The 25992-nt window shown below is 40.8% G+C and overlaps 1 protein-coding gene across 1 annotated transcript in view; it reads left to right on the top strand.

Moving 5' to 3' along the window:
• Window positions 1–25992, top strand: part of camkvb (CaM kinase-like vesicle-associated b) — a 54091-nt gene that overhangs the window by 12776 nt on the left and 15323 nt on the right. The window lies entirely within an intron of this gene.

The following is a 25992-nucleotide window of genomic DNA, read 5'->3' as shown; positions in this document are numbered from 1 at the left end:
CCTTGTTCGCAAGCAGAGGAATGCACATACATGCATCGTGGTACTCTCGTGAATGCGCGTCAAAGACTAATATGGAAAAGAAAAAATTGTTGAATAAAGACGTTATTTTTGTTTTGTTTTTCACAAAAAGTAGCTTTCCAAATGTAGCTTCACTAAATAGATGTCACATGGAATGTTTTAATGATATTCTTACTACCAGTGTTAATTTTGACAAAAAAATTGGATTTAGTCTTAGTGATAGTCTTTTGACTAAAATACTATTTAGTTTTAGTCATATTTTAGTCATCTAAATTGTTTTAGTTTTAGTCTAGTATTTCTCTAAAATTACCCAACTCGTTATATAGGTTTGATATTAAGGTTTTATCATGATAGACACAGATTTAACTGCTGTGACACGCAACATGTCTTTATATTAAAATGAAATGAAACCACTTCTCATAAAGAAACAAGAACATGGACTTATTTTCAATAAAATGCCAATGGTTATATAGGCTATTAATTTTGCATTCTTTATAACAACTTGTTTAGCATATTCTTCATTCTTTCAAGCAGACATATTTATTTATATGCATAAATTTAGATCAGTCATTATTAGAGCTCCTAAAGTGATTCAGTCAAGAGCAGTGAGTGATTTTCTGTCTTTCTTTTGATGCTTCAGAAACATCAAAGACTCAGACAATAGCAACTAAATTAGACTGCTGTCCCTTTAAAACCAAATGCATGGATGCAATGTACTGATACACATCTGATATTCTCCCAACTGTTTACATTCACCTAAGATGTAACCAATTGTGCTTACGTGAATACTTGTCAAAACTGACAATTCAACATAATTTTGTGTCTATTTCTCTGTTCATGAGAGGCGAAAAAGTACTTGGGTGCTAGGTGAGAGGCATTGCTTGGATGTGTGTGCTCAGAAAAATGGACCGAATTAAGTTCTCTTTTGCGTCATCAAATGTATCCACATGTCTGCTCTTTTCTTACTCCCAGATATTGACATTTTTTAACATTTTATGAGACAAACAGCAAATGTATGCCAGCTTACAGTTTGCATATGTACGCATCTAACCTCCTAACCAAGCAGCAAATTCGTTCTAAATGAATCTCTTTCCAAATTGTCCTTACCTAACATTTTTGTCATAGTTTTTGTCATTCAAAATGAGTCTTGTTTTGTTGGCAAAAAAAAAAACATTAACTCTGCTTACTACCTTTCTGGGCCTTGAATGTGTCAGGTGCTTTGCTGTTTATGCAGGGTCAGAAAACTCTCGAATTTCATCAAAAATATCTGAATTTGTGTTCTGAAGATGAATGAAGATCTTACTGGTTAGGAATGACATGAGGGAGAGTAATTAATGACAGAATTTTCATTTTTGGGTCCCTTTAAGGTTCAAAATCAGTTACATATGACAGTAGCTGAAGAAATACATTTGCAAAAGAGTTTTATTGTAATTGAACATGTCCTGTGTGAATAGCTATTTAGGCAGTTGATGATATGTAGTTGGTAATTATGTTTGTTGTAACCAAGAGAAAAACTTTATTGCTTAGAGGATGCTTTTTCTAAGCTCAAGAGACTTAACGGAGTAATGGATTTATGTTTCATTTAGCCATCAACTTTAATCATGTGGAGTAATACAGCTGAATATGAATGATACAGCTGTTGATATCCAGTAACAGTAGCAAGTAAGAGGTATAAAATGAATATGGACAGCATTAGGTATGTTTTGAAGCATTGCTGCCGGTTTGAGCTGGTTTAAGATGGTCCTTAGCTGGTCATGTGCTGGTCCTATGCAACTAGCTCCTGCTCATGACCAGCTAAGGATCAGCTTAAACCAGCAGCCATGCTTTAAAACATTCCTAACCAGCATGTGCTGTATTTTTCAACCGGGATAGCTGTTTCAGCTTAGATCAAAATCTCTGAGTTTTTGTTGGAGTTTTTGATATAATCTTTGAGAAATTGTTGAGATCTCTTCTGAGACACAAGATTACTGTGGATAAATGAGAAAGGCAAATGTCTCAATTTGATATCTATTTGAACCCTCTTCCTGTCTTGGAGAAATGACTGCGATATTAAAGAGGTGTCATTTGTGACTTTCTTTCCTCTTGGAAATGTTTGCGATGTGTTCTGGATGGGGTGTTTGGATAGGTGTTAGATAGGTTTGGCAGACTTCCTGCAGTGTGAGCCTAATAAGCTAACCAACCATTTCAAAGGAGTCTTTTTGCAACAGCAACAGCAAAAGCAAAAAATAAATGCTGTCAGATTGCACACGGTGAGCTGCGTCAGCTGGAGCACATTCAAACAAATGCACGCACACACAATCTCTGCTGGTATTAGCGTAGCACGACTAACGGGGGCGTTAGTCCTCCATTAACCAAGCTGTTTCTCACCTTCATCACTCAGCACTCCTCATCCTCCCACCGTGCTGACCTCTGTCATCCGTTCAGTGACTCATCTCTCTCTCTCTCTCCGCAGAGCTGTTTGCTCCAATCACATTGTGTACTGACATAAAAACATCGACTAGTCACTGTCCAGTTCAGACCAACACGATAGCAATGCACCTCCATTTATATTTAGGCCGCAGGAAAGAAAAAAAGCTCTTACGCGCAATTGACTGGGAGAGATAATCGAGCGAGAAGGGCTCTTTCACCCATGTGGGTGTGAGGATGCTGGAATTCATCCTTTGTAAAGCCTGGTGGGGCTGTTTTGAGCAGTGAAACGGCTTTCAGCTCTATTAACATATGCGGCAAAGGGCATTTTTGTTGGCTCACAATGCTGGTCGGAAAGCTTATAAGAGCAGCAGTCATTCTTTTATCTTTCACTCTGGCTATGACTGCCTTAAACTGTCTTGCTATTAGATACGGCACCTTATAATGCAGTAAAGTGGACGATAGCTTCAGTGCATGCACATTTTCACATTACACACTGGGTAGCTGTGAAATCTCATTGTGTAATGTCATGCAGCAGTTTTGCGTGTTCTGGATATTTTAGAATCAATGTTGTTACCTTTCCTTTTATGTTAAAAGGGCCATCGGATGCCCATTTTCCACAAGTTCATATAATTCTTTAGGGTCTTAATGAAAAGTCTATAATATATTTGGGGTAAAAATTCTCAATAGTAGTGTACAAAAACACCCTTTTACCTTGTCAAAATCAGCTCTGCAAAAAATCAACTAATTTTATTGCATGGTCCTCTAAATGCAAATGAGCTCTGCTCGCCCCGCCCCTCTCTGCCTGGGATGATGAGCCGTAATGTTTACTTTAGCCGTGTTTAGCCGCATTTAGCAGCGAAACTTGCCAACAAGCACATTGTTAAGAAAGGCCATTTGCAAAGATGCATAAAAACCCTTATACTCCCTTCTGCTGTGGGTTAAGCTGCATCAGGAATGATTTGCACAAACATAGATGTTAACATAGACGCAGATCGGGATTGGTGCTTTCCTTTTAAAAACAAAAGTAACGTTATCCTCTGCGTCTTCAGCAGCTCAGATGTCGGGAGTAAATGACGACTGCTATGTTCATTATTACATCCAACAACAGACATTCTTGTCTTCCCCTGCACCCGAGTCGACACAGTGGCGATCAGATCTGTTTCAGCTCGGTGTGGTATGGTGCTCATGATCAACTATTGTGGGAGCGTCCTCTGTCTGTGTCGAAAACAAGCTGAGAATGGCCTGATTTTAAAAAGGGGATATCATTTTTAAAGATTAAAAAAATACCACTGGGTGGATTTTTATCATTGTAGGGTGGTTGTGTACACAAACTGTCAACACACATTAATGTTCAAACAACATGTAAAAGTTAGTTTTGTATCCGATGACCTTTAATTATATGATTTTGATTTCATAGAGCAGTAGGATTTATTTATGGTGAATAAAAAGTGCAGGTTCATTTTCTTGTGTTGCTTAATCTGTTTTGTCGAGGCTTGATTTTTGGGAGATTGGGTAAATATGAGAGAGAAAGAAAGAGAGGAAGGCCCTGCTGTTCTTGGGTAAAAGCTGGCAGTCACCCTTGTGAGTGTCCAGGACAGATTTTTGCAGACAGGATGTGTGAGACATGCTTCAGTTCCCAGAGCACCGTGTATGTGTGTTTGTGTGCGTGTGCATGCATTTAAACATAACAAAACAGAGCAGTACGCTTTTGTTTGTGCATGTCAGGGTTATCATTAACTTGAAACATAAATGAAACTATAAAAACAGTTTCATTACTTGAAATAAAATTAAAGATTACAGTTTTCACCTCAATAAACGCCTAATGTGCTGCTTATGTATTGTACGTAGCGTATTTGTTGTAGTACTTATGTTTAGGGGTTATTCTCATTACCTAGAAATAAAAAGTGTTATAATCGGGTCCCAAGTGCATCTACCAAGCCAGAAATCTTGAAAAAGGACAACCCAGTAACTTTGTTTTGGTAAACCTTTTCTGCAAGCATGTGAAAAAAACAGCATGTCAGATTTCGCTCCCTCAGTGTTGTGTTAAGAGGGCCTTATTATAATATTACCGCCTCTTAATCTGCACGGCTGCCACACAGATCTAATATAAACATGCTATTTCTTTCCTAGCTGCTAGTTTCACAGAGATAACTGACTGTTTTTGTAACTCCTGTGTGTCTTTAAAATAAACTTGTGTGTATTTGATAGTTTAAGCGCAATAAGACATGAAAGAGAACTTAGTTTAGTACTCACATGCTGTGTGGCAGCCACTTTCTGTGCACGTGCTTCGGATGTGTGTGCTTAGAAAGTCCTGTATCAGAAGTTTAAATTAATAGGGTTAACACATGATTTCAGGATGATAGACATGATAATTGAAACCAAAGCAAGTATCTGAAGTACGAGTTGTAAAGGGACACTCCTATTCTGGAAAAGGGGGCAGGAAGACATGCATGAAAACAGCATGTTTCTGCTTCCAATCAAAATGGGCATTTCAAAATGATGATATAAATGATCTGTAGGGTATTTTTGGGGACATCTGAGACTTATATTACATATTGTAAAAAGGGGCATAGTAGGTCTCCTTTAATTTTAAGTATTAAAATAACTGAAAATAATTAAACTGAATATTAATAAAAACTACTAGATATATTTTAAAAATCATACAAATGTCAAAACACACAATTAAAATGTAAATATACTAATTTAAAAAAGTAAAATAACTAAAATAATAAGCAAAACTATAATATTATGTCAGTGACAAAAAAAACAGCTTGTGCAATCTGTTGCATATTTTAACGTATTTGACTACCAACGCTTAAATCGTCCATAGTTTTTTTTGCCACCTAATCTATTATCTGTACATCAAATAAATCTTGTCTATTGTCTTATTAATTAACATCACTTTAAGCTCTGTCATATCTGAAGGTGAAAAGGATTTAAGCAACAGCATGTCTGGATGGCAGCGAAGAGTAACATAAAATTATTGGCTTGCCAAAACACAGTGATAACACCACTGAAAAAATCAGACCATGAGAATACATAAAGGCCCAAGTAAGTCTTGCAAATTTTAGTCTTTGGCTCTCGTTCCTAGCCGTAATGTGTTTGTGGGCTGCTTCCAATCTAATTACAGCATGTTCCAGCACTCTGTGATGTTCAAGACCAAAGCTGATAGATACAGAAATTAGTCATATTAAGACACTAAATATCTTGAGATGGGAACTCAGAAGCTGAACCTGAACAAACAAAACATGTTTTGCACTTGAAAGTCATTTTGTAGCCTCCTAAGGTTCATAATGACATCTGTTGAGAGCATGTGGCAAATCTACCCATGAAATAAACAAGCTAATATGCCTCAGTTGCCAGTGTGTGTTGCAATTATTTTGTGCAGGCTGCAGTGGGTCACTTGGAGATATGTTTAGGTTATTGTTTAATAATCTACGTATCCATACTATGCCACATGAAGATGATTTTTTATTGGCCATTGCTCAGTATTCTTTTATTGGCAAATATTGTTTTTACTATTTTCAGTAAAATCACCTCAGTAGTCTCTCCCTGGACACATTCCTGCCTTTTTTTCTCTGCAAACCCCACATAATTTTTTCCTCCATTATTTAAGTCACAATGTTTCTGACAGATTTAGTTTGAAATGCCATCTTCCTGCTTTTTGAATCAAAGACACTTTCCCAAAGGAAGATGCCTTAGTTTCTAGATGAGTGAAAGAGACTTTTTGTTTATAACATTCATTTTCTGTTCATAAGACCAAGTGTCACATAATGCATCACCTTAGAGATTAGTATTCTATATATTTATGAACAAAAATATTTATTTTTGTATATAACTACATCTACAGAGTTTAAAGAATCCTTTAATGCTTGCCAGACATAATTTGACTTAGAAAGGAACCTTCTCCTTTTCCAAAATTTAATTTACTGCATTTTTTAGATTACTTTAATCAATCACAGTGAAGTTTTAAAAGTAAACAGTTTTATTGATTATATTCTTTGCTGCCTAGACTTTTTTTCTTTTAAAACTGGTTTGTTATGAGACAAAATGTGTTTTTAAACAAAATAAAAAAGTACCTTTTAGTGGAACTTGATTATGTCAGCATATTTTACGGTCTTTACAGTCCTCAAACAATGTTTTGTAGATGTTAGGCCTAAAGATATAAATATTAAATACTGTGGGACCATATTTGTCTGTTCAAGTTTTAAATCTGTCTGCTAAACTGCTTACTAATGAGTTCTACTCTGCAAAACTATCGTAGCTTGTTTCCTGTTTGATTAAGCATCAAAGACCCATGCAGCATCTACCAAGCACAAGAAATGTGAGCAAATCCTGTAATGACCAGAATTTAATATTTCCATTTAGAGTTCTGAGTTCTGGAACATGCTCTGCATGAAGATGGTGCAAGCTTTCCCTTGTGACTGGACACCAAAGACCCAAACAGCATCGGCAATGTTGCAGTTGCATTATGACTGTCTTCATCGATATATAATACTAATGCTAAGTCAGTCATAATGAGCATTTCGTCTCTACCCACTATACTCTTCTGATAGAAGAGATGGATTTCCACAACATGAAGAGAAGTAGGAATGAAAGCTACAAGGCAGTGCTTTCAAGATTAAAATAAGGGAAAATAGCAGCTGGCTGCTTCATCTCCTTTTGAAGGGAAAAGGCCAACAAATTCTTAATTAAAACCACTGCCAGTTATAAATCCGACTCCTGGCCTGTTGAAGAGCGAGGGGCTCGAAATGCAAATAGGTCATAGATTGCAAAATTACCCTGCAAACATACAGTATCTTTGGTTCTTCTCATTTGTGAACCAAACACATTTAAAATGCATCCAATTGCACTGTAAATACAGTACTTAAATTATTGAAAGCTTAACTAGTTTAGTAACTGCAGCATTTTTCATCACTGCTGTGCTGTGTCTGAATTTCTAGTCGTAAAGATACCTTTTATCTGTACCTGTTTCAATACATAGTGTCTTGAAGACCCCACAATAGCAAGCAGGCACCATCCATTATATTTTATCAGCCATCCGTGCCTCTACACAGGAAATAATACGAGTAGATGCAGAAATGGGTTAACCTGAAATATAAACAGTTTCCGCTCTACACAATAGTCTATTTGCTGCCTTTAGTGCACTCTCCATTGTGGAGCCAATCAAATTGACACCTTCAAACTGTGAAAAAGGACTATTACTTCTCAGGCACTGTGGATTCGCCTTTTTGTGTGATTTGGAACTTTATCTGTCTCGTCCTGTAGTGCGAAACGCGTTAGTGTTAAAACAGTGATTGCCGGGAGTTGTTTCTTGTCACCTCTATGGAGTCAACATCTGTTACCACCATGAAGAGTTGATGTCGAAGAGGAGCTTGTTAGCTCAGATATTGCTCCCTGGGTCTTGCTGTCTCTTTATTTCCAACTGAGAAAAACAAATCAGGGTTTCTTTAAAAAAAAAAGATGATTAACAATGTCAGAAATGAACTTTGCCCCCACAAATTGATTTCCAGGGAATTTTTTTACATTTGTGAGGGGAATTTTTATAATCGCCTTATTATTATAATAACCATGCTATGTTGTCTTTATGTCAAATACTTAAATTTACCAGTTTGAACTGTTGTCAGTAACAATAAACTATTTAAAATTGTATCTAAATTCTACATGTAAAAAACAGTATTATGACAAAAAAAAATCATTATTGTAAGATTATTCCTCTTTATATCGTAATGATTATTAATATCGATATCGAAAACAATATTAACATTTTTGTTTTGTTTTGGGCATGTCAGTCCATTTAGCCAAGTCTAGCACAATTATGCAAAAACTCCCATTATAATCACTGAAACTACTAAATTAATCTTTTATTTACATCGTATCTGCACTATGTTGTTTATAATGAGGGAATTCGTGAGCAGTGTTGTGCACCTTACTTTAAAAAAGTAATTAGTTTTAGTTACTAGTTACTTCCCACAAATAGTAACTGAGTTACATCATTATAATTGCCATGGAAAGTAACGTCTTGGTTACGTATGTAACCCTCGTTCCCTGAAGGAGGGAACGGAGACGTCACGTCGGAGACCGACGAATTGGGATATCGCTTTAGAGATACCAATCCTCTTCGTGTGTAAACTAAACGAGCCAATGCACATTGGCATGCATGATTGCATCCAGCTGTCGCTGATCACAGCGTGAGCATAAATACACAGCAGGTGCAATGCATAGACAGGATTTCGCTGAGGAGCCGAGCTTGGGTCCGGCCGCACAGCGGTGGTACAGCAGCTGAGGCGACGGGACGTGACGTCTCCGTTCCCTCCTTCAGGGAACGAGGGTTACATACGTAACCAAGACGTTCCCTCTCAGTCGGTCTCTACGACGTCACGTCGGAGACCGACGAATTGGGATCCCTAGCAAAGCGCCGCAGCTGCTGCCCCCCTCCAGTGTCCTGAGCAAGCCACCTGGCCTCCAATTTTTGCTAAGGCCAAGGGCGGATCAGAAAAGACCAGTCACTGTATAACATAGCACTACCTACTTAGTGAAGCTGGAGCACTGGGAACGTGCGGAGCTCCCACCCATCCCGCAGGAGGTTCGGAGCAATACGCATATGGCTCAATTAGGACATATGGAAGAATGGAGGTGATTGAACCCTCGTGAAGATGGTAGAAGGTTACCGGGGAAACACGGTCTCTGTGGGTACCGTGGAAGACATATGGGATTCACTTAAGTCTCTCATGTATCCTAAGCCTTCTATCGGTTCTAAAGATTCATCGAGAGAGGCCTGGCGCCTAGACGCTCCGCTACGTCTGGAGCCGAGGAAGGAGGACTCGACAGGGTCTTCATGGACACTCTGGAGAAGATAGCAAGCCGACCTGAGCCAGTGCCTCTCAGTGCTTCTACCCGTTTGAGGTGAGAACACAGGAGGAGACTGGCTCTACACGAAGGCTATAAAACCTAGCGAACGTGTTAGGGGTCGCCCAACCCGCAGCTCTACAAATGTCAGATAGCGAGGCGCCACGAGCCAGCGCCCAGGAGGATGCAATACTCCTAGTAGAGTGAGCTCGCAACCTGAGCGGGCAGGGCACGCCCTGAGCTTGATAAGCCAAGGCGATGGCATCCACTATCCAGTGTGCCATCCTCTGCTTGGAGACGGCCTTCCCCTTCTGCCGTCCTCCGTGACAAATAAAGAGCTGATCTGAGGTCCTGAAGCTTTGCGTCCGGTCGACGTAGCATCTTAATGCTCGGACGGGACAAAGCAAAGCTAGGGCTGGGTCTGCCTCCTCCGGGGGCAGCGCTTGCAGGCTCACCACTTGGTCCCTGAAGGGAGTAGTGGGAACCTTGGGCACGTAGCCAGGCCGGGGCCTCAGGGTTACCTGGGAATCTGCCGGCCCGAACTGAAGGCACGAATCGTCGACCGAAAACGCCTGCAGGTCCCCTACCCTCTTGATGGAGGCCAATGCCAGCAGGAGCAGAGTCTTCATAGAGAGATACTTCAGCTCGACTGACTGTAAAGGCTCAAAGGGGACCCGCTGTAGTGCTGTGAGCACCAGAGACAGGTCCCAAGAGGGTACGGAGGGGGGCCTAGGAGGATTTAACCTCCTGGCTCCCCTGAGAAACCTGACGACCAGGTCGTGCCTACCTATTGACCTTCCTTCAACGGGGTCATGGTTTGCAGAAATAGCGGCCACATAGACCTTAAGGGTGGAGGGTGACAGCCTACGCTCCAACCCTTGCTGCAAAAAGGTAAGCACGACTCCGACCGAGCATCTTCGGGGATCCTCATTTCTTGAGAAAGCCCATTCGACGAACAGGTTCCACTTCAAGGCGTAAGCATGTCTCGTGGATGCAGCTCTCGCCGAAGTGATGGTGTCTACCACTCCTTGGGGTAGATCACTCAGAACCTCCGCGTCCCGTCCAGGGACCAGACATGTAGTTTCCAGAGGTCTGGACGCGGGTGCCACAAGGTGCCCCGTCTCTGAGTCAGTAAATCCTTCCTCAGAGGAATCCGCCAGGGAGGGGCTGTCGCGAGGAGCATCAGTTCTGGGAACCAGGTCCGAGTAGGCCAGTAAGGCGCCACTAACAGGACCTGCTCCTCGTCCTCCCTGACCTTGCACAGTGTCTGTGCGAGAAGGCTCACTGGGGGAAACGCATACTTGCGAAGGCCCCGTGGCCAGCTGCATGCCAGGGAGTCCGTGCCGAGTGTACCCTCGGTCAGGGAGTAAAAGAGCTGGCAGTGGGACGTCTCTGGAGAAGCAAACAGGTCTACCTGAGCTTTCCCGAAACGTCTCCAGATCAGCTGGACCGACTGGGGATGGAGTCTCCACTCTCCGGGAAGCGCAGCTCGTGAGAGCTCGTCGGCTGCACGGTTGAGCAAACCCGGAATGTGAATGGCACGAAGCGACCTCAGATGCTTCTGACTCCAGAGGAGGAGAGAACGGGCGAGCTGCGACATGCGACGGGAGCGTAGACCACCTTGTCGGTTGATGTACGCAACGGTCGCAGTGTTGTCCGTACGGACCAGCACGTGTTTGCCTCGAAGGCGCCCTTTGAGACGGTTCAAGGCAAGGCGTACTGCCAGCAGCTCTAGGCAGTTGATATGCCAGTGTAGCTGGGGGCTCGTCCAAACCCCCGACACTGCCTGCCCGTTGTACGTGGCTCCCCAACCGGTGGTGGAGGCATCCGTGTGTACCACAGCGTGCCTGGAGACCTGTTCTAAGGGAACTCCTGCCCGAAGAAAAGCTAGGTCTGACCACGGGGTGAAGGTTAGGCGACAGGCCGAGGTTACTTTGACCCGGAGAGTGCCGCGCTGCCACGCTCTCCTCGGGACTCGGCCATGAAGCCAGTGCTGAAGTGGCCTCATATGGAGCAGGCCAAGCGGTAAGACTGCCGTAGCTGCTGCCATATGCCCCAGGAGCCTCTGAAACTGTTTCAGTGGGACCACTTCTCTGCTCTTGAACGTATTCAAGCAGTTCAGCACCGACTGAGCCCGCTCTTGCGTGAGGCGAGCTGTTTGGCTGACCGAGTCCAGTTCCACACCAAGAAAAGAGATCCTCTGCACGGGGGAGAGTTTGCTCTTTTCCCAGTTGACCCGAAGGCCCAAGCGGGCGAGGTGTGCCAACACCAGGTCCCTGTGTTCGCATAACTGCTCTCGAGAGTGTGCTAGTATCAGCCAGTCGTCGAGGTAGTTGAGGATACGAACGCCCTGTTCCTTGAGGGGAACAAGGGCCGCCTCCGCGACTTTCGTGAAGACACGGGGGGAGAGGGACAGCCCGAAGGGCAGGACCTTGTACTGATATGCTCTGCCTTCGAACGCGAACCGCAGAAATGGTCTGTGGCGCGGAAGGATCGAAACATGAAAGTACGCGTCCTTCAGGTCGATCGCTGCGAACCAATCCTGGGGACGAACACATCTGAGGATGTGTTTTTGTGTGAGCATTCTGAAAGGTAGCTTGTGAAGAGCTCGATTCAAGATGCGCAGGTCCAGGATCGGTCGTAAACCGCCGCTTTTCTTGGGTACTATGAAGTAGGGGCTGTAAAACCCTGTCTTCATATCGGCTAGAGGGACCGGCTCTATTGCTTTCTTCGCCAGCAAGGTAGCAATCTCTGCCCGTAGGACAGGGGCATCTGCTACTTTCACTGTAGTGAAGTGGATGCCCCTGAACCGAGGCGGACGCCGGGCGAACTGAATCGCGTAGCCGAGCCTGATGGTCCGGAGGAGCCAGCAAGACGGACTGGGAAGCCCTCTCCAGGCCCCCAGCCAACGTACAAGAGGGACCAGCGGGACCACTGACGTACCTGCGGGGGGGCAGCGAGGTGGAACGCAGGGACCCCGCTCGGGCGTCTCTATGCCGGTCCGAAGCGGGGTCAGGGTGTCTGTGTGTGGTGTGTGCAAGACATTTACCTGCGTTCTGGCAGCTGGTGCGTGAGTAGTCCGTCTTAGCGCACTCTCCAACCGCCCAGCGCCATTTGCTGGCGGGAGGGGAGAGGGGGTGAAGCCCGGGGCTAACCCGTGCAACACCCGCTGTCCCCTCTGGGGACCCAGAGATAGTAGAAACTGCTCTTTTATTGAAAATTTGGGTGTCACCGACCGTGAGGCCGATGACGGGTTTCTTAAAAGAAACTTTTTTAAAGGAAACAAAAGATTCTCCGCCCGGCCCTCCTCCGGGGGAGGGAGTGGTGCGATCACCATCTCCCGAAGAGCAGCTTCCTCCATCTCTGGGTCGCCCGTCTCAGGGACGCTTGTTCTTGCGTTTCCCACTGGTCTTGGTGGGAGCCTGGACGGGCGGGGCGGCCGCCCTGGGACCGGCTCCACGGCGCCGCCGTGAAGGCTGCTGCGCAGGCTGCTGTGGAGCGGGGGCGGAGGCAGGGGGCCGCCCTCGGCGACGAGCAGACCGAGGTGCCGCCGGCGGCTGGGTGGAGGCAGCAGCGGGAGCACGCCGGGGCAGGATATGACTGATGGCCTCAGTCTGCTTCTGGGCGGCCGAAAACTGCTGGGCGAAGTTTTCGACCGCGTCGCCGAAGAGGCCGGTCTGGGACACGGGGGCATTCAGGAACCTGACCTTGTCTGCTTCCCTCATGTCGGCCAGACACAGCCAGAGATGGCGTTCCTGGACCACCATCGTGGACATCGCACGACCCAGAGACCGCGCCGTAACCTTCGTCGCTCGTAGCGCGAGGTCCGTAGCGATACGGAGTTCACGTAGAACTTCCGGGTCGTGACCACCCTCGTACAGGTCCTTCAGTGCCTGGGCCTGATGGACCTGTAACAACGCCATAGCGTGTAGGGCGGAGCCAGCAGCGCCACAAGCCGTGTAGGCACTGCCGATCAGAGCCGACGAGTGCCTACAGGCCCGGGAGGGGAGCAACGGGTTGCCCCGCCAAGTGGAAGCGGCGCCGGGACACAATTGCATCGCCACCGCACGCTCCACCGGCGGGACAGCCGCGTACCCCCGCGCTGGTCCGCCATCAAGGGTGGTGAGGGAGGACGTGCCACTGGAGCGGTTTCTGGCAGTAAAAGGTGCCGTCCACGTCCCAGTAAGCTCATCATGCACCTCCGGGAAGAAGGGCACTGGGGTGGGACGCTGAGAACCAGCGCGGGCCACCCCAAGATACCAGTCATCCAGCCGAGAGGGGTCGGGACGTGATGGAGGGTTCCATTCAAGCCCTACCCTCTCGGCGGCCCGGGAAAGCATAGCCATCATCTCGGGGTCGGTATCCGGCACCGCTGACCGCCCAGTGGACGGCAGCGATCCGGAATCGTCCTCCCCCGAGAAGTCTGGCTCACCCCCCGATGCAGCGATTGACATCCGGTCGTCAGGGGGAGCCCCAAAAGTAATGAGCGGTGCCTCACGAGGAGGACCCGAACACTCTTCTGGGAGCTCCAGATGGAACGGGCTGTCGGTGGAAGGAGGAACCCCCAGCGGATCACCCGCCGGGAAATTCCCCACCGTCACCGTCAGACCAGTCAGCCCTCTGCCAGAGGTAGAGTCCCCCCGGCGTTTGCCGGGGGGAACGGTAGATCTGGGCAGAGGAACTGGCACCCCGCCCCTTTGCAGGAAGCGGAGTCTGGTCCGCAGCTCCGTGATGGACATGCCGCCGCAATGACAGCATGACTCATCCACAAACGCCGCCTGAGCGTGCTCAATACCCAGACACGTCAGACAGCGATCGTGACCATCACCTGGCGCCAGGTAACGACCGCATCCAGAAACGCACGGGTGAAACGGCATTGTGTTTCAAATGCCTCGTCTTTAAAAAGACGTTCACCCGTGATACTCTTTTAGAAACTGCTCTAATGCTGAAGCACACAGGGGAGATGGCCGCTGCGACACAGAAGGCAGGTAGTGCAATCCTTGACTGCGCGCTTTTTCCACCCACAGGAGACCACCACCGCTGACGCGCCGTACCGCCAACACCGCAGTAAGAGTTCTAGTAGAATGGCTCGTTGCGTCTCTCTCAAAGAAGATCGGCTCCGATGCGAAATGCTGTCTATGCATTGCACCTGCTGTGTATTTATGCTCACGCTGTGATCAGCGACAGCTGGATGCAATCATGCATGCCAATGTGCATTGGCTCGTTTAGTTTACACACGAAGAGGATTGGTATCTCTAAAGCGATATCCCAATTCGTCGGTCTCCGACGTGACGTCGTAGAGACCGACTGAGAGGGAACTATTGTGCTACTTTTTATAAAAATTTCAAACATGTCAAATAACTTGGATGCCCTCAATATTAAATATGGTAAATGAATAAAACATTGTACACTAATCTACACTATTTTAATGCTGCTATGGGACAATGTGATAGACACCTTCCAGGGGCTAAATATAATTCAACTGAAAACAATGTGCTTTTGTAAAATAAACAGGGTACGCTCTCTGTTGTCTTTGTCTACATCACCTCTTTTCCCAGACACGTAAATACGTGCCTCCCAGACATTAGAAATATATGTATTTTACCGTCTAAACTCAGCTCTAATGTAATCACGCCCACAAGCGGCTCCACTTTTCAAATTTTAAACATCCATGCGAGACTCGTGGACATATAGGTAAACACCCACATCACCTCCCTAAACAAAAGCGAACATTCATCAAGTTCATCTTGGCTACTCTTTGTTTCTGGATAAACCAGAATTTACCTCAGAAGAAGAGTGTCACGCAAAAATTATAGTAAAGACGCATTTTATTGTCAGTAATGATAATGCCGTTGTAACTAGGGAAACAATAATTTGATTATTCCTTACTAGAAAAAAGTAATGCCATTAGTAATGCTGCTAATTTATAACGTTATTCCCATCACTGTTCGTGAGCGTGCACAAACATCAACAGCTCTGACGTTTTCAGCACTGACTAATCTAAGCGCCAAGTTCAACAGAAACACTTTTGATTGGTTCAAAAGGCTCAAAATGGCACAAAACAGCACGTAAACACAATCTGATGCAGTGGGAGGCTCAACACTGCACAAAACAGCACATAAAAGCAATATGATGCAGTGGGAGCGAATCCAAATGTAATTCGGTGAATTGACATCTTGACATTAATTTTAGTCGCGACAGCTGTAATTTGTTGTTTAATTTTGCAGGGGCATTTTTTCCCCTTTTGTCTTGAATTTATGAGGCAATTTTGTTCATTTTTGTGGCCTTTTTGCCACAAGCCCTTGTTCATTTCCGTAGGTAAAAGGCATAATGTGTTCCCACCTAAAGCAATAAATAAACTGCAGAGGATTTGCATGCTGTGTAGTCTTTGGACACTTGTTTTGTCAGAACTTTTTTTGCTTCAGCATTTCTTGATGAAAATGATATTTTTGTTATGATCCATTGCAGTCAGAAATGCCCTTTATGCTTGATAGGCTGAAAAGTATTAGTGGTGCATATTGAGCAGGGCAAATGAGAGTGCAGTTGTCCCTGAATAATGTAGAATAGCCATTGATTAGTCATATTATTGATTTCCTTTTATAAGTTACTTTGTTCCATTTTCCTCAGAGCCTTTTCTAATGGCACAAATGGGGTCTTTAATTCCAAGTGGAAGCTCAGCAGGAAATGAACACAATTCATCTTATTATACACTATTAAACTAAACATCTTAGCTGGTTGCACAATTGGAGTGAATAGAATGGAGCAGAATATTCCAGAGTAGAATAAAACTGAAGTGAACTTCTGTGCATTTGTTCATGTAGTTGTAATGCAGATGGTGCAGTCTTTGCCAGCTGACACTGTCTACTATATTTAGAATGTGAGAGACAGACTGTACAACTACAATATAGAGGACGGCAATGGGGGAATAGAAGCGCGGTGTACTGTAGTGCTCCCAACAGGCCTGCATGCACCTGTCATAAATGAACACCTTTTTTTAGGAGCATGGTAGCATGCTTGCATGACATGATCTTTAAAACTAGGACTTGTTTGAATGATTAGTGCATTAAGTAATAATACACATTCTAGCAATAATATTCATTCTAAGGTTTTAGCATGAAAGTGATACTTGAAAGTGATCAGATGAATCTGAAAACACACTCACACTTCATCCAATTGGTTGCCAAGCCCACTAGAATTTATAGCCTGTAATTTGTCTCTCCTCTCCTGACTACTGCAGTCAGCATTCCGAGCGGACCTTCAATTACTGTGCGGCCTGCATTCAAACCGACTTCATTATTATTTATCTGCCGTGTGAGCTTAAAATATTTCTCGTAATGTCAATTTTATGCAAGCCAATTAAAACGTGTGTAGCTGAAGCAGCATATGAGGCATAGACATCTAATGAGATTAGAGAGTGCACATGGTTGTTTGAGGGGGATTGGGGAGGGGGTGCGCACTCATAAACTCTTCCTTCTGTAATGAAGAGACATATTTATGGCAGCGATTTTGGAAAGTGTCCTCTAGAGTCACTGGAAATGTGCACGCGTCACTCCTCCCTGCCTTGTAAGATTCATTTGGCCATTCTGCATTGGAATTGCCATCGATTGTAAGCGTAGCAAAAGATGTGAGAAAATGCATAACTCTGTCAAATGAGAGTGTAAAGTCTGACAGAAGTCGATGATGCATCGATGCACGTAAAAATGATCCCTTGCTGGAAGTTGCTGCTCAGTGTGTATATTATATCAGCGTTGGTAAGAGAGCAGTCTGCTGTTGTCATGGAAATACTGGAAAGTGTGTTAGTATTTCGGGCTTGTCATCACCCTGTTTATGCTTGTTGCCAGATCTTCTGGTAAGCATAAATGAATCTGTCTGATGTTGTTGAGGAATGTAAATGCAGTGCGTTTAAAATGCTAAATCAGTCACATGGTCACTTCGCACACACTTGGTGGTGCGTTAGACCTTCACAACTTTTTTAATTATCAGGATGTCTACATGAGTAGATCATATAATGTGGTGTGATCTTCATTTGCATGATAATAAAAATAAGCATGGAATCATTAAAGGAATAATGATTGTCACAACCTCAGTATATCAGAAAATTCTACTGTGGATTGTCAGGGCATTATTGTCATGGCATATTTTGCTGTTATGATTGTGCTGGTATCTTAAGAACTACCATGGACAGCTGACTTCTGAGTTTCACAAAGCTAGAAATTAATCTTTTCCAATAAATTTAAATTGATTTGTACTTTTTATGGACATTATTGGGCTGTTAGTAAGCAAAGAAAAGGATCAACAAAATCTTTGCAATGCAGAGAAAACACAGTAGCTGTATCTGAAATGGCATTTAGATACATTTACACACAGTTTAATGCCACTCAGAGGGACATGGAATGTTTTACAGTGTTTTGACAATGTCGCATACTAGGGATGTAATGGTATTATCATGGTTACACAATGATATGAAATGATAGGTCTTCCAGGCAAAAAGTTTTTTAAAGTTTAAAGTTTTGAAAATATATTTAACTTCTCATTCTAACATGAAGGTCTTTGAAGTTGTGTTTTGGGCTATGGCACAGTATCTGTCAAACAAACTAAAATCAAAAGCACAATATGGCTTAATCTCTTCATTCAGTCTTTTCGCTGCATGTTTCAAATTGAAGCGCACACTTCATTCATGTGATCAGCTCGTGATCCGGTGTTTTCCATAAAATAAAATAAAACTCTGCTGTTTCCATCAAAATAAAAGCTTAAAAGAGCAGTATGAATTGCTGACTCTTTCAAGTGTAGAAATTAGGAAAAAAGTATTGTAATTTCCCTACTGCAATGTAAAGCAAAAATAATATACCTATGGAATATTCATTTTAATTTCTTTTACAGTGCAATTGTAAAAAGAGGGTTGAGTCCCCTTAAAAGTTCAGGTATAAGTCCATTCACTGACTTTCTTTTCTTTTCTTTTTTTTTCTTTTTTTTTTTTTACTTTTCTTAGTTAAGAACATGGGTTGGAGCTCTTTATTTCGAACTTTCAAAGTGCATTAAATAGAATAATTTAACTTTAAAAAATTTTTTCCAAGTCTTCATTTCTTTTTTTTTAAATATAGCAAAAATATCGTATCATGGACTTTGTGATATCATCGTATTGTGAGATTTTAATATCGTTACATCCCTATGGAATACTGATACTTGAAATTATTTAAAAATGAAAAGATACTTTAAATGTGAAATTAAAACTGCTTGAAGGTGGCAGCAAATCACTGTCTAGTGACTCATTGCGTTTGATCACAGTCATTTAAACGTTTGATGCATTCTGGGTGACTGTTTAGAATAATTTTGTTGGCAAAATAGAGCAAAAACAGGAAATATGGTGTCTAAAATGTAAGTCTCTTAATATTAAACTCTTGTTTATTGAATTGTTGTATAAAATCATTCTAATATGCTGATTTGCTGTTTAAGAAACATCTCTCATTATTATCAATGCTGAAAGCAAGTGTTATGCTCATTTTTTTTCTGAAATCTTACTAATCCTAAACTTTTAATGGCAGTGTATATTAGTGGTAGGCATTTGTCTTGTGATTTTTAGCCCGCACTTAACAGCTCTCCACACATGTGCATATGCATGTACGGTGCATGCATTTACACAATTCCCTGTACTCTCAGCCATATGTACTGGAGCTGGATGTATAATTGGATTTATAATTCATAATGTACCTCAGCTGCCCTGTAGTAAGCCTGGATCAAGAACTCTCTCTAGCACGGCTGCTCTGACTTCAAAAAAGAAAGCGTTGAGCTTCAATGAGAGGTTGCTGCATGTTGTAAGCATGTTGTACAGTCTGCTGTTCCCATGCATTACTGCATACAGCTGAACTGTTATAATTTGAGACAATCCTGTCAGCGCTTAAAGCTTTCAGAACTTTAGAGACCTTAGTGTTTTATTTGTCTGATAAAAAGCTGCAATAGCATAGCGCCGACCTTCACAACCACAAAGGTGTTGTATACTGTGTGCTGTATGAATTGCATTTTTCATTCTCTAACAAAATGATCAATAATAATAGAGTACACCACTGCAAAACAGACAGCCAGAGGAGAGAGAAAGACAGAAGGAGAAAAAGCCATGCGGAGGACAGGAATAACAATGAGGAATAGGAGGAGCCTTGGTTCAACAATGCACAGGGAATAACTCAGAGGAGCAGTCGCTCCAGAGCCGAAGAGGAACTGTCAGAGAGCTGCGCTAGACAGAAATAATTGATAGAGCGCTATGTTCTTAGTTCACCCTGCTCATTATTTTGTGTTGTTTCTCCATTTGTCCAACAACGCTATGAGGAGACTTTCATGGCGGCAGTTACTCTATTTGTACTCGTCTCAAACATCTCATCCTACATTTGAGAGGGTGCGGCTTTGCTTTGAAACTGGACTCAGAAAGTCTTTCTAAAACACTCCAATGCTCAGACAGGATAGAGTGAAGCCCAAATGACTGGGAATGCACAGCAGATGCTCCTTTATCAGTACTCGCATTTTTCTCACATTTGGAAGTAAGAAATGTGCCAGGGGAAGCTGTCTAGAGACGAGATCTGAGAGTCACATTGACTGAAGAGTAAAACAGAGGGCTGGATAAAGTCTTTAGCGACGTGGCAGTGATGTTCAAGGGCCATCTAGAGGCCTGGCACAAACACTATATATTCTTCAGTCTAGTACCATCCAGTCTAAACAGGCCATTTTGCTCTCTGGATATTATTTATTTATAGGATGTTGCCTATTCGTGTCAAATACTTTAAATATTTTAACCAAAATGTTGTGGCAGTAACCTACCATACTATACAAACAAATGTATACTAAGCAAACTATTTCAGCTTATTACAATACATTTTAAGGTATATAAGGAATCTGTAAAAAATGTGAGTGGTGCACGATGTGAGGGTGGTTGCCAATTGTATATATTAATTGTGAAATGTGAAATGTTTACTTGAAGTACCCCTTGAGATTTGAAGATATTTCAATAATTTAACAACACATTTGGATGTTTAATGTTCTGTGATATTGTTTAATGGTCACATGGCATTTAAAGGAAACATGACAAGTAAATGGTAAAATATTAACGGTAATGGTAATCTTTTAGTAAGTGTATTTTTAAATTTTTTTTACACTGCCGTTCAAAGGTTTGGGATCAGTAAGATTTTTTAATGTTTTTTAAAACATTATTTTATTGTGAAATATTATTACAGCTTAAAATAATGGTTTAAAATATAATTTATTCCTGTGATGCAAAGCTGAATTTTTATCAGCCATTACTCCAGTCTTCGGTGTCACATGATGCTTCAGAAATTAATCTAATATGCTGATTTATTACTTTATTAATGATGAAAACAGTTGTGCTGCTTAATAATGTGATTGTTTATTCATTATTCTTTAATGAATACAAAATTAAAAAGAACAGCATTTATTCAAAATAGAAATCTTTTTTAACAGTATAGGTCTTCTATATTCTATTTGAATATATTTTAAAATATAATTTATTCCTGTGATGCAAAGCTGAATTTTTATCAACCATTACTCCAGTCTTCCGTGCCAAATGATCCTTCATAAATTAATCTTATATGCTGATTTATTGCTTTATTAATGATGAAAACAGTTGTGCTGCTTAATAATGTGATTGTTCTTTCATTATTCTTTGATAAATAAAAAGTTAAAAAGAACAGCATTTATTCATAATAGAAATCCTTTTGAACAATTTAAGTCTTTGCTATCACTTTTTATCAGTTTAACATATTCTCAATAAAAGTATTAATTTCTTTCAAAAAAAGAAAGAATAACAATTTATTGATCACAGAATTTTAAATGATAGTTTATATTGTTACAAAAGATTTATATTTTAAATAAATGCTATTCTTTTTAACCTTTTATTTATTAAAGAATCCTGAAAAAAGTATCACAGGTTCAAACTAAATATTAAGCAGCAAAACTGTTTTCAATATTAATAATAAACCAGCATAGTAGAAAGATTTCTTAAGGATCATGTGACACTGAAGACTGTCAGTAATGATGCTGAAAATTCAGCTTTGCATCACATGAATAAATTACACTTTAAAATATATTCACATAGAAAACAGTTAATTTACATTGAAATAATATTTCACAATATTACTGTTTTTTTCAAGAAACGTAAAAAAACCCCATAAAAAATCCCAAACTTTTCGAATGGCATGTGTATATATATATATATAGGGCTGCAAGTATGACTTATTTTATCACTAATTAGAAGTGTAAATTACAGTGCTATTCAAGCTTCTATTATGGCAGTATACAGGTAAAATGATGTAAATTTCTATCCACAAATCCCTACAAAAAATGTTGAAATAGTGTAAATATGTATATAACATTTACCTGTATTGAAATTATTTGTTTTTTTTTTCATTAAAATTAATTAAATGCAGCCACATTTATTTATTTTTATTTTACATTTTATTTAATCAACTCATGAAAACCCAGAGGTTCACAAACCCACATTTGGGAAAACCAGCATCAGTGTAGGCATCTATAAGTGAAAATCATAGCCTGATTTTAACTATCTGCATGATTTAAGGTATAATTCATATATTCAGTATGCGCATCAAATCCCTAGTAATCTGCTAATAATTGATCAGTCCCTGTGTAAGATTATACAACCCTCTGTTGTTTACCATTACAGCACTGTGATCACTATTTTAAGCAATGTTAATAAAAACTATTTAATATTAAAAATACATTCAAAAGCATTTTTCTGAGGCAGTGAACTTCAGATTGCTACAGGTCACTACGATGTCTGCAGAGGAATTAAACTCACAGTTAGGAAAGAAAATAGGAATATCATGCAATATATCAGATGTTAGATTACAAAAAAAAAAAAAAAAAAAACATTTAAAAGTTTTAGAGGATTTTTGTCACATTTAATAGCATTTTTGACCCAGCTCAGTGTGCAGTGCGATCTCAAAGCATCTCTGGATCAGATGTCTGAACCCACCTGCTGTAAACCAATCTGTGGGCCATCAGAAGCTCAGTGATCTCTGTCTCGGCCTGTTCGTGGCCCAAACTGATGTCATGTATTTACTCTCTCAAGGCAGATGGGACTGATGGAGGGAGGCAGTGATTTTGCCAGCTCTGAAAACTGGAGAAGATGGTGTAATTATGAGAGTGAAGTTTCAGCTGGTCGGGTAGCACAATGCCGCAGGATACGCGAGATGCTCAGTTACTAGCTGCAAACCACCCTTCCTGAGAGACGCAGATGCTGATGTGTGAATAATGGATACTATTGTCTTGTCTTTCTGTCTCTTGTCATTTTATCAATTCTCAGGACTCGTGATTGATGCATGTCTCTCTTATTTTTTTCTCTCCTTCTCTCGCTTATTCCCTACATGAGATTATTATTGCTCTCTCTCCCCTAGTCTCTATTTTTTGTATTTCTCTACGGCCTGTGGAAAGGTTGAAACAGAGTCTAATGTACCAGCCACTGGGTTTAATTAGCATTGTGCCCTTGGGAAAGCAAAGGAACTTTCATTTCTTTTTCTTAGAAGTTTTCTGTTTTGAATTAAGTTCTGGATCGCCTGAATTCTTTCAAGAGCCAGTAATGAGGAGCTGGTGATGATGTTGCAGAATGCTGCATTCTTCCTCCTGCTCACTCTCTCTGTTGCTCACGCAGTCCGTTTGTCTTACTTCCTCTTGCTCTCTTCGCTTCTGCAAAAACCTCAAGAGTTTTCAGCCAATTAAGTTCTTTGCTTGTTGCACAGAGGAACGCTTCATGAAAAGAGAGGAATGCTCGGTGGACTCTGATGCGTTTGAAGAAGAACTGGTCTTGCAATTATACAAACTGTCTTATGAATTACTTTATTGTAATTGCATCATTGGAGAGATGAAACCAGGCCAGCAAATTGAAGACATTTTTATTTGTGCATCACCTTTTAAATTTACAATAGTGTTTATCATATATAATATATACCATTTTACATCACTTTTTATACATTAGCATGGAGTAGGTCTGCAAGATGCTTAATGAAAAATGAAAGCTTTCACAAACCCAAGAGGATTATCATTACAGTATGAAGATTAAAAAAAAAAAACTCTCGAGATGTACAGTATTTATTTTCACTGAACATAAACAGTGACTTCAACCTTTTTATTTTTTATTAATAATAATAATATTAAAGGAATAGTTCACCCAAAAATTAAATGTTATCACTCTTAGGCTATTCAAGATGTATAAAGATGTAGATGAGTTTGTTTATCAGAACAGATTTGTAGAAATTTAGCGTTACATTACTTGCTCAGTAAGATCCTCTGCAGTGAATGGGTGCCATCAGAATGAGAGTCCAAACAGCTGATAGAAACATCACAATAATTCACAAGTAAGCAATCCACAAACTATGTGTTTGTAATATACAAATCCATTATCAGGAGGATTTTAACCTTAAACCGTTGCTTTTGGCTAAAATAGTCCTCTATCCATAATATTGCTTTCTCCAGTGAAAAAGTCTCATCTGATTCTGAATCAGATTGGCGGATTACTTGTGGGTTATTGTAATGTTGTAATGTTTTTATCATCTGTTTGCATTCTTATTCTGACGGCACCCATTCGCTGCAAAGAATCCACTGGTAAGCAACTGATGTAATGCTAAATCTTTCCAAATCTCTTGCAATGAAGAAGAAACTCATCTACATCTTGGATGGGCTGAATGGTGAATACATTTTAGGTGAATTTCATTTTTGAGTGAACTATTCCTTCAATATAATTAATGTCCATCTGTATTCAACCTTTTTTTTTCTCTGACAAAAATTACTGATTATATAGAAGCTGATTGTATTGACTAGAGCACAAAGGCAGCTGTAAAACATCTTAAAGTATTGACCACCTTCTTCCAAAGAACTGCAGGCCAGATTCCTAGATGATAATGCTTTATATACATTATGCGCTCATGCCAAATAGCCCATTATGCTGTGTTAGTAATATCAAAGCATTTGGATGTGAAGACAGTGTGCTATAAATTAAAATTAACAATGAAATTAGCAATAGTCAGCAAATAAAATAGAGAAAGTGCATCTACATATGAAAGTTAACATGTTAAAAATTAATGCATTAATCATATGGGATTACTATGTATTATTTAGTTGTGCCATTTATATATTTATTATATTTGTACATTGTGATGAAAGGCCCTTTTTACGGATCATTGACACAAATTGCTAAACCCAATAATTCTTAAATATGCTTTCATCGTATATGGGCCATTCTACAGAATTGGTCCAAAGTCAGAGTTAGAAACATTTTTGAAAAAAATGTATGTAAAAAGGATGTATCCAATTTACACATTTCTAGTAATTGTGCAGTTAATTCTTATATTTTTAAAAAGTTTTAAAATATTTGTCCTCTCCCCAAATTTGTCACTAGCGAAACACAGTAATAATAATTTAATTAGAAGGGTTATATTGACCTGTTAAGATTTTGCTTAGATCTACATTGTAAATATATACAAATGTAAATGTATATATATAATTTTATAAATATAATATTATAAATATTTTTCAGTGGTAAATAAGTAACAATTAAATTTTTTAACAATATTTCAAGTGTAATTTATGAGATTTGTTGAATCCAATTTTTATTTGTAAAAGGCAAAATAATATGTGCAAAAATTATTTCAATATCATTTTCATAAGTAATTTAGGGGTTAGGCTTCAGGATAGCCACCTCCCAATTGCAAATACCCACTAAATGATGATTTTATATATATTAGGCTTACTGATATTATAAATATTATTGTGGGTTTCAATAGATAATAGAAGTATCTTAGTGAAAAATCTAAGATTCGAATACTTAGATGCTTTTTAAATGTGGGCCAATTCTGTAGAATGGCCCATATATAACAGCAACTTTTTTTTTTAATTTCTTCTTTCGTGTTCAGTGGATGAATTGTATAGGTTTGGAGCAGCATGAAAGAGTAAAAGACGACACAATTTCTTATTTTAGGGTGAACTATCCCTTTAAGGAGCACAAAGCAATTTACACAGCAAACAGAGGTGTAATTAATCACAGAGCAGAGAGCTCCATCACTTACATAACAAACTTCTTAGCATTATACTACAAAAATGAACAAAGAGGGAAGGAACAAGATAAAGAGGAGCACAGTGAGAGACGAGAAATGAGGAACAAGCAAAATGAAAGAGAAATTGAGGACACGATCTGTGTGTCTAAAAAGTTAGGATGTACAGTAAATCAGAGTATGTCCTCGTTTTGCATGTTACAGTATGTCTTTGCATTATTATTTTTGCTTCAGTACATACTCAGTAGACTCTTTAGTGCTCATACATTACCATATCTTGATGATGAAACTAATTAAGTCAGCTGTAATTTCCTAGTGTTGGGCAATGTATCTTCCAGTCTAGTCTCAAATTGCACACCCACGACCACCTATAATCTATTCACTGACCGTCTGTGCGTATTGCACACAAATCTAGCAAGAGCTGGCTTGAATTACCAGGTTAAATCTCATCCCTGGCATTACGCAACCTCCAAGACCAAGAGCACACAGGTGTTTTAATCATCCTGTCTGGAAACAAAGTCATAACTGATCTGGATTGCTCCTTACAAACCTTTAGTCTAAGATCTGGCTATACAAGACTACTTCCAGCCTAACTTTGAGTGTTGACTATAGCATCACAATGAAACCCATTCATCTTTATGGCTTCTACTTG

This window comes from Garra rufa, chromosome 20 (genome assembly GCF_049309525.1).
Source record: "Garra rufa chromosome 20, GarRuf1.0, whole genome shotgun sequence".
In the NCBI taxonomy this organism is placed as follows: Eukaryota; Metazoa; Chordata; class Actinopteri; order Cypriniformes; family Cyprinidae; genus Garra; species Garra rufa.
The sequence above is the reverse complement of the archived record's forward strand: the minus strand, read 5'-3'. Positions and strand labels throughout refer to the sequence as shown.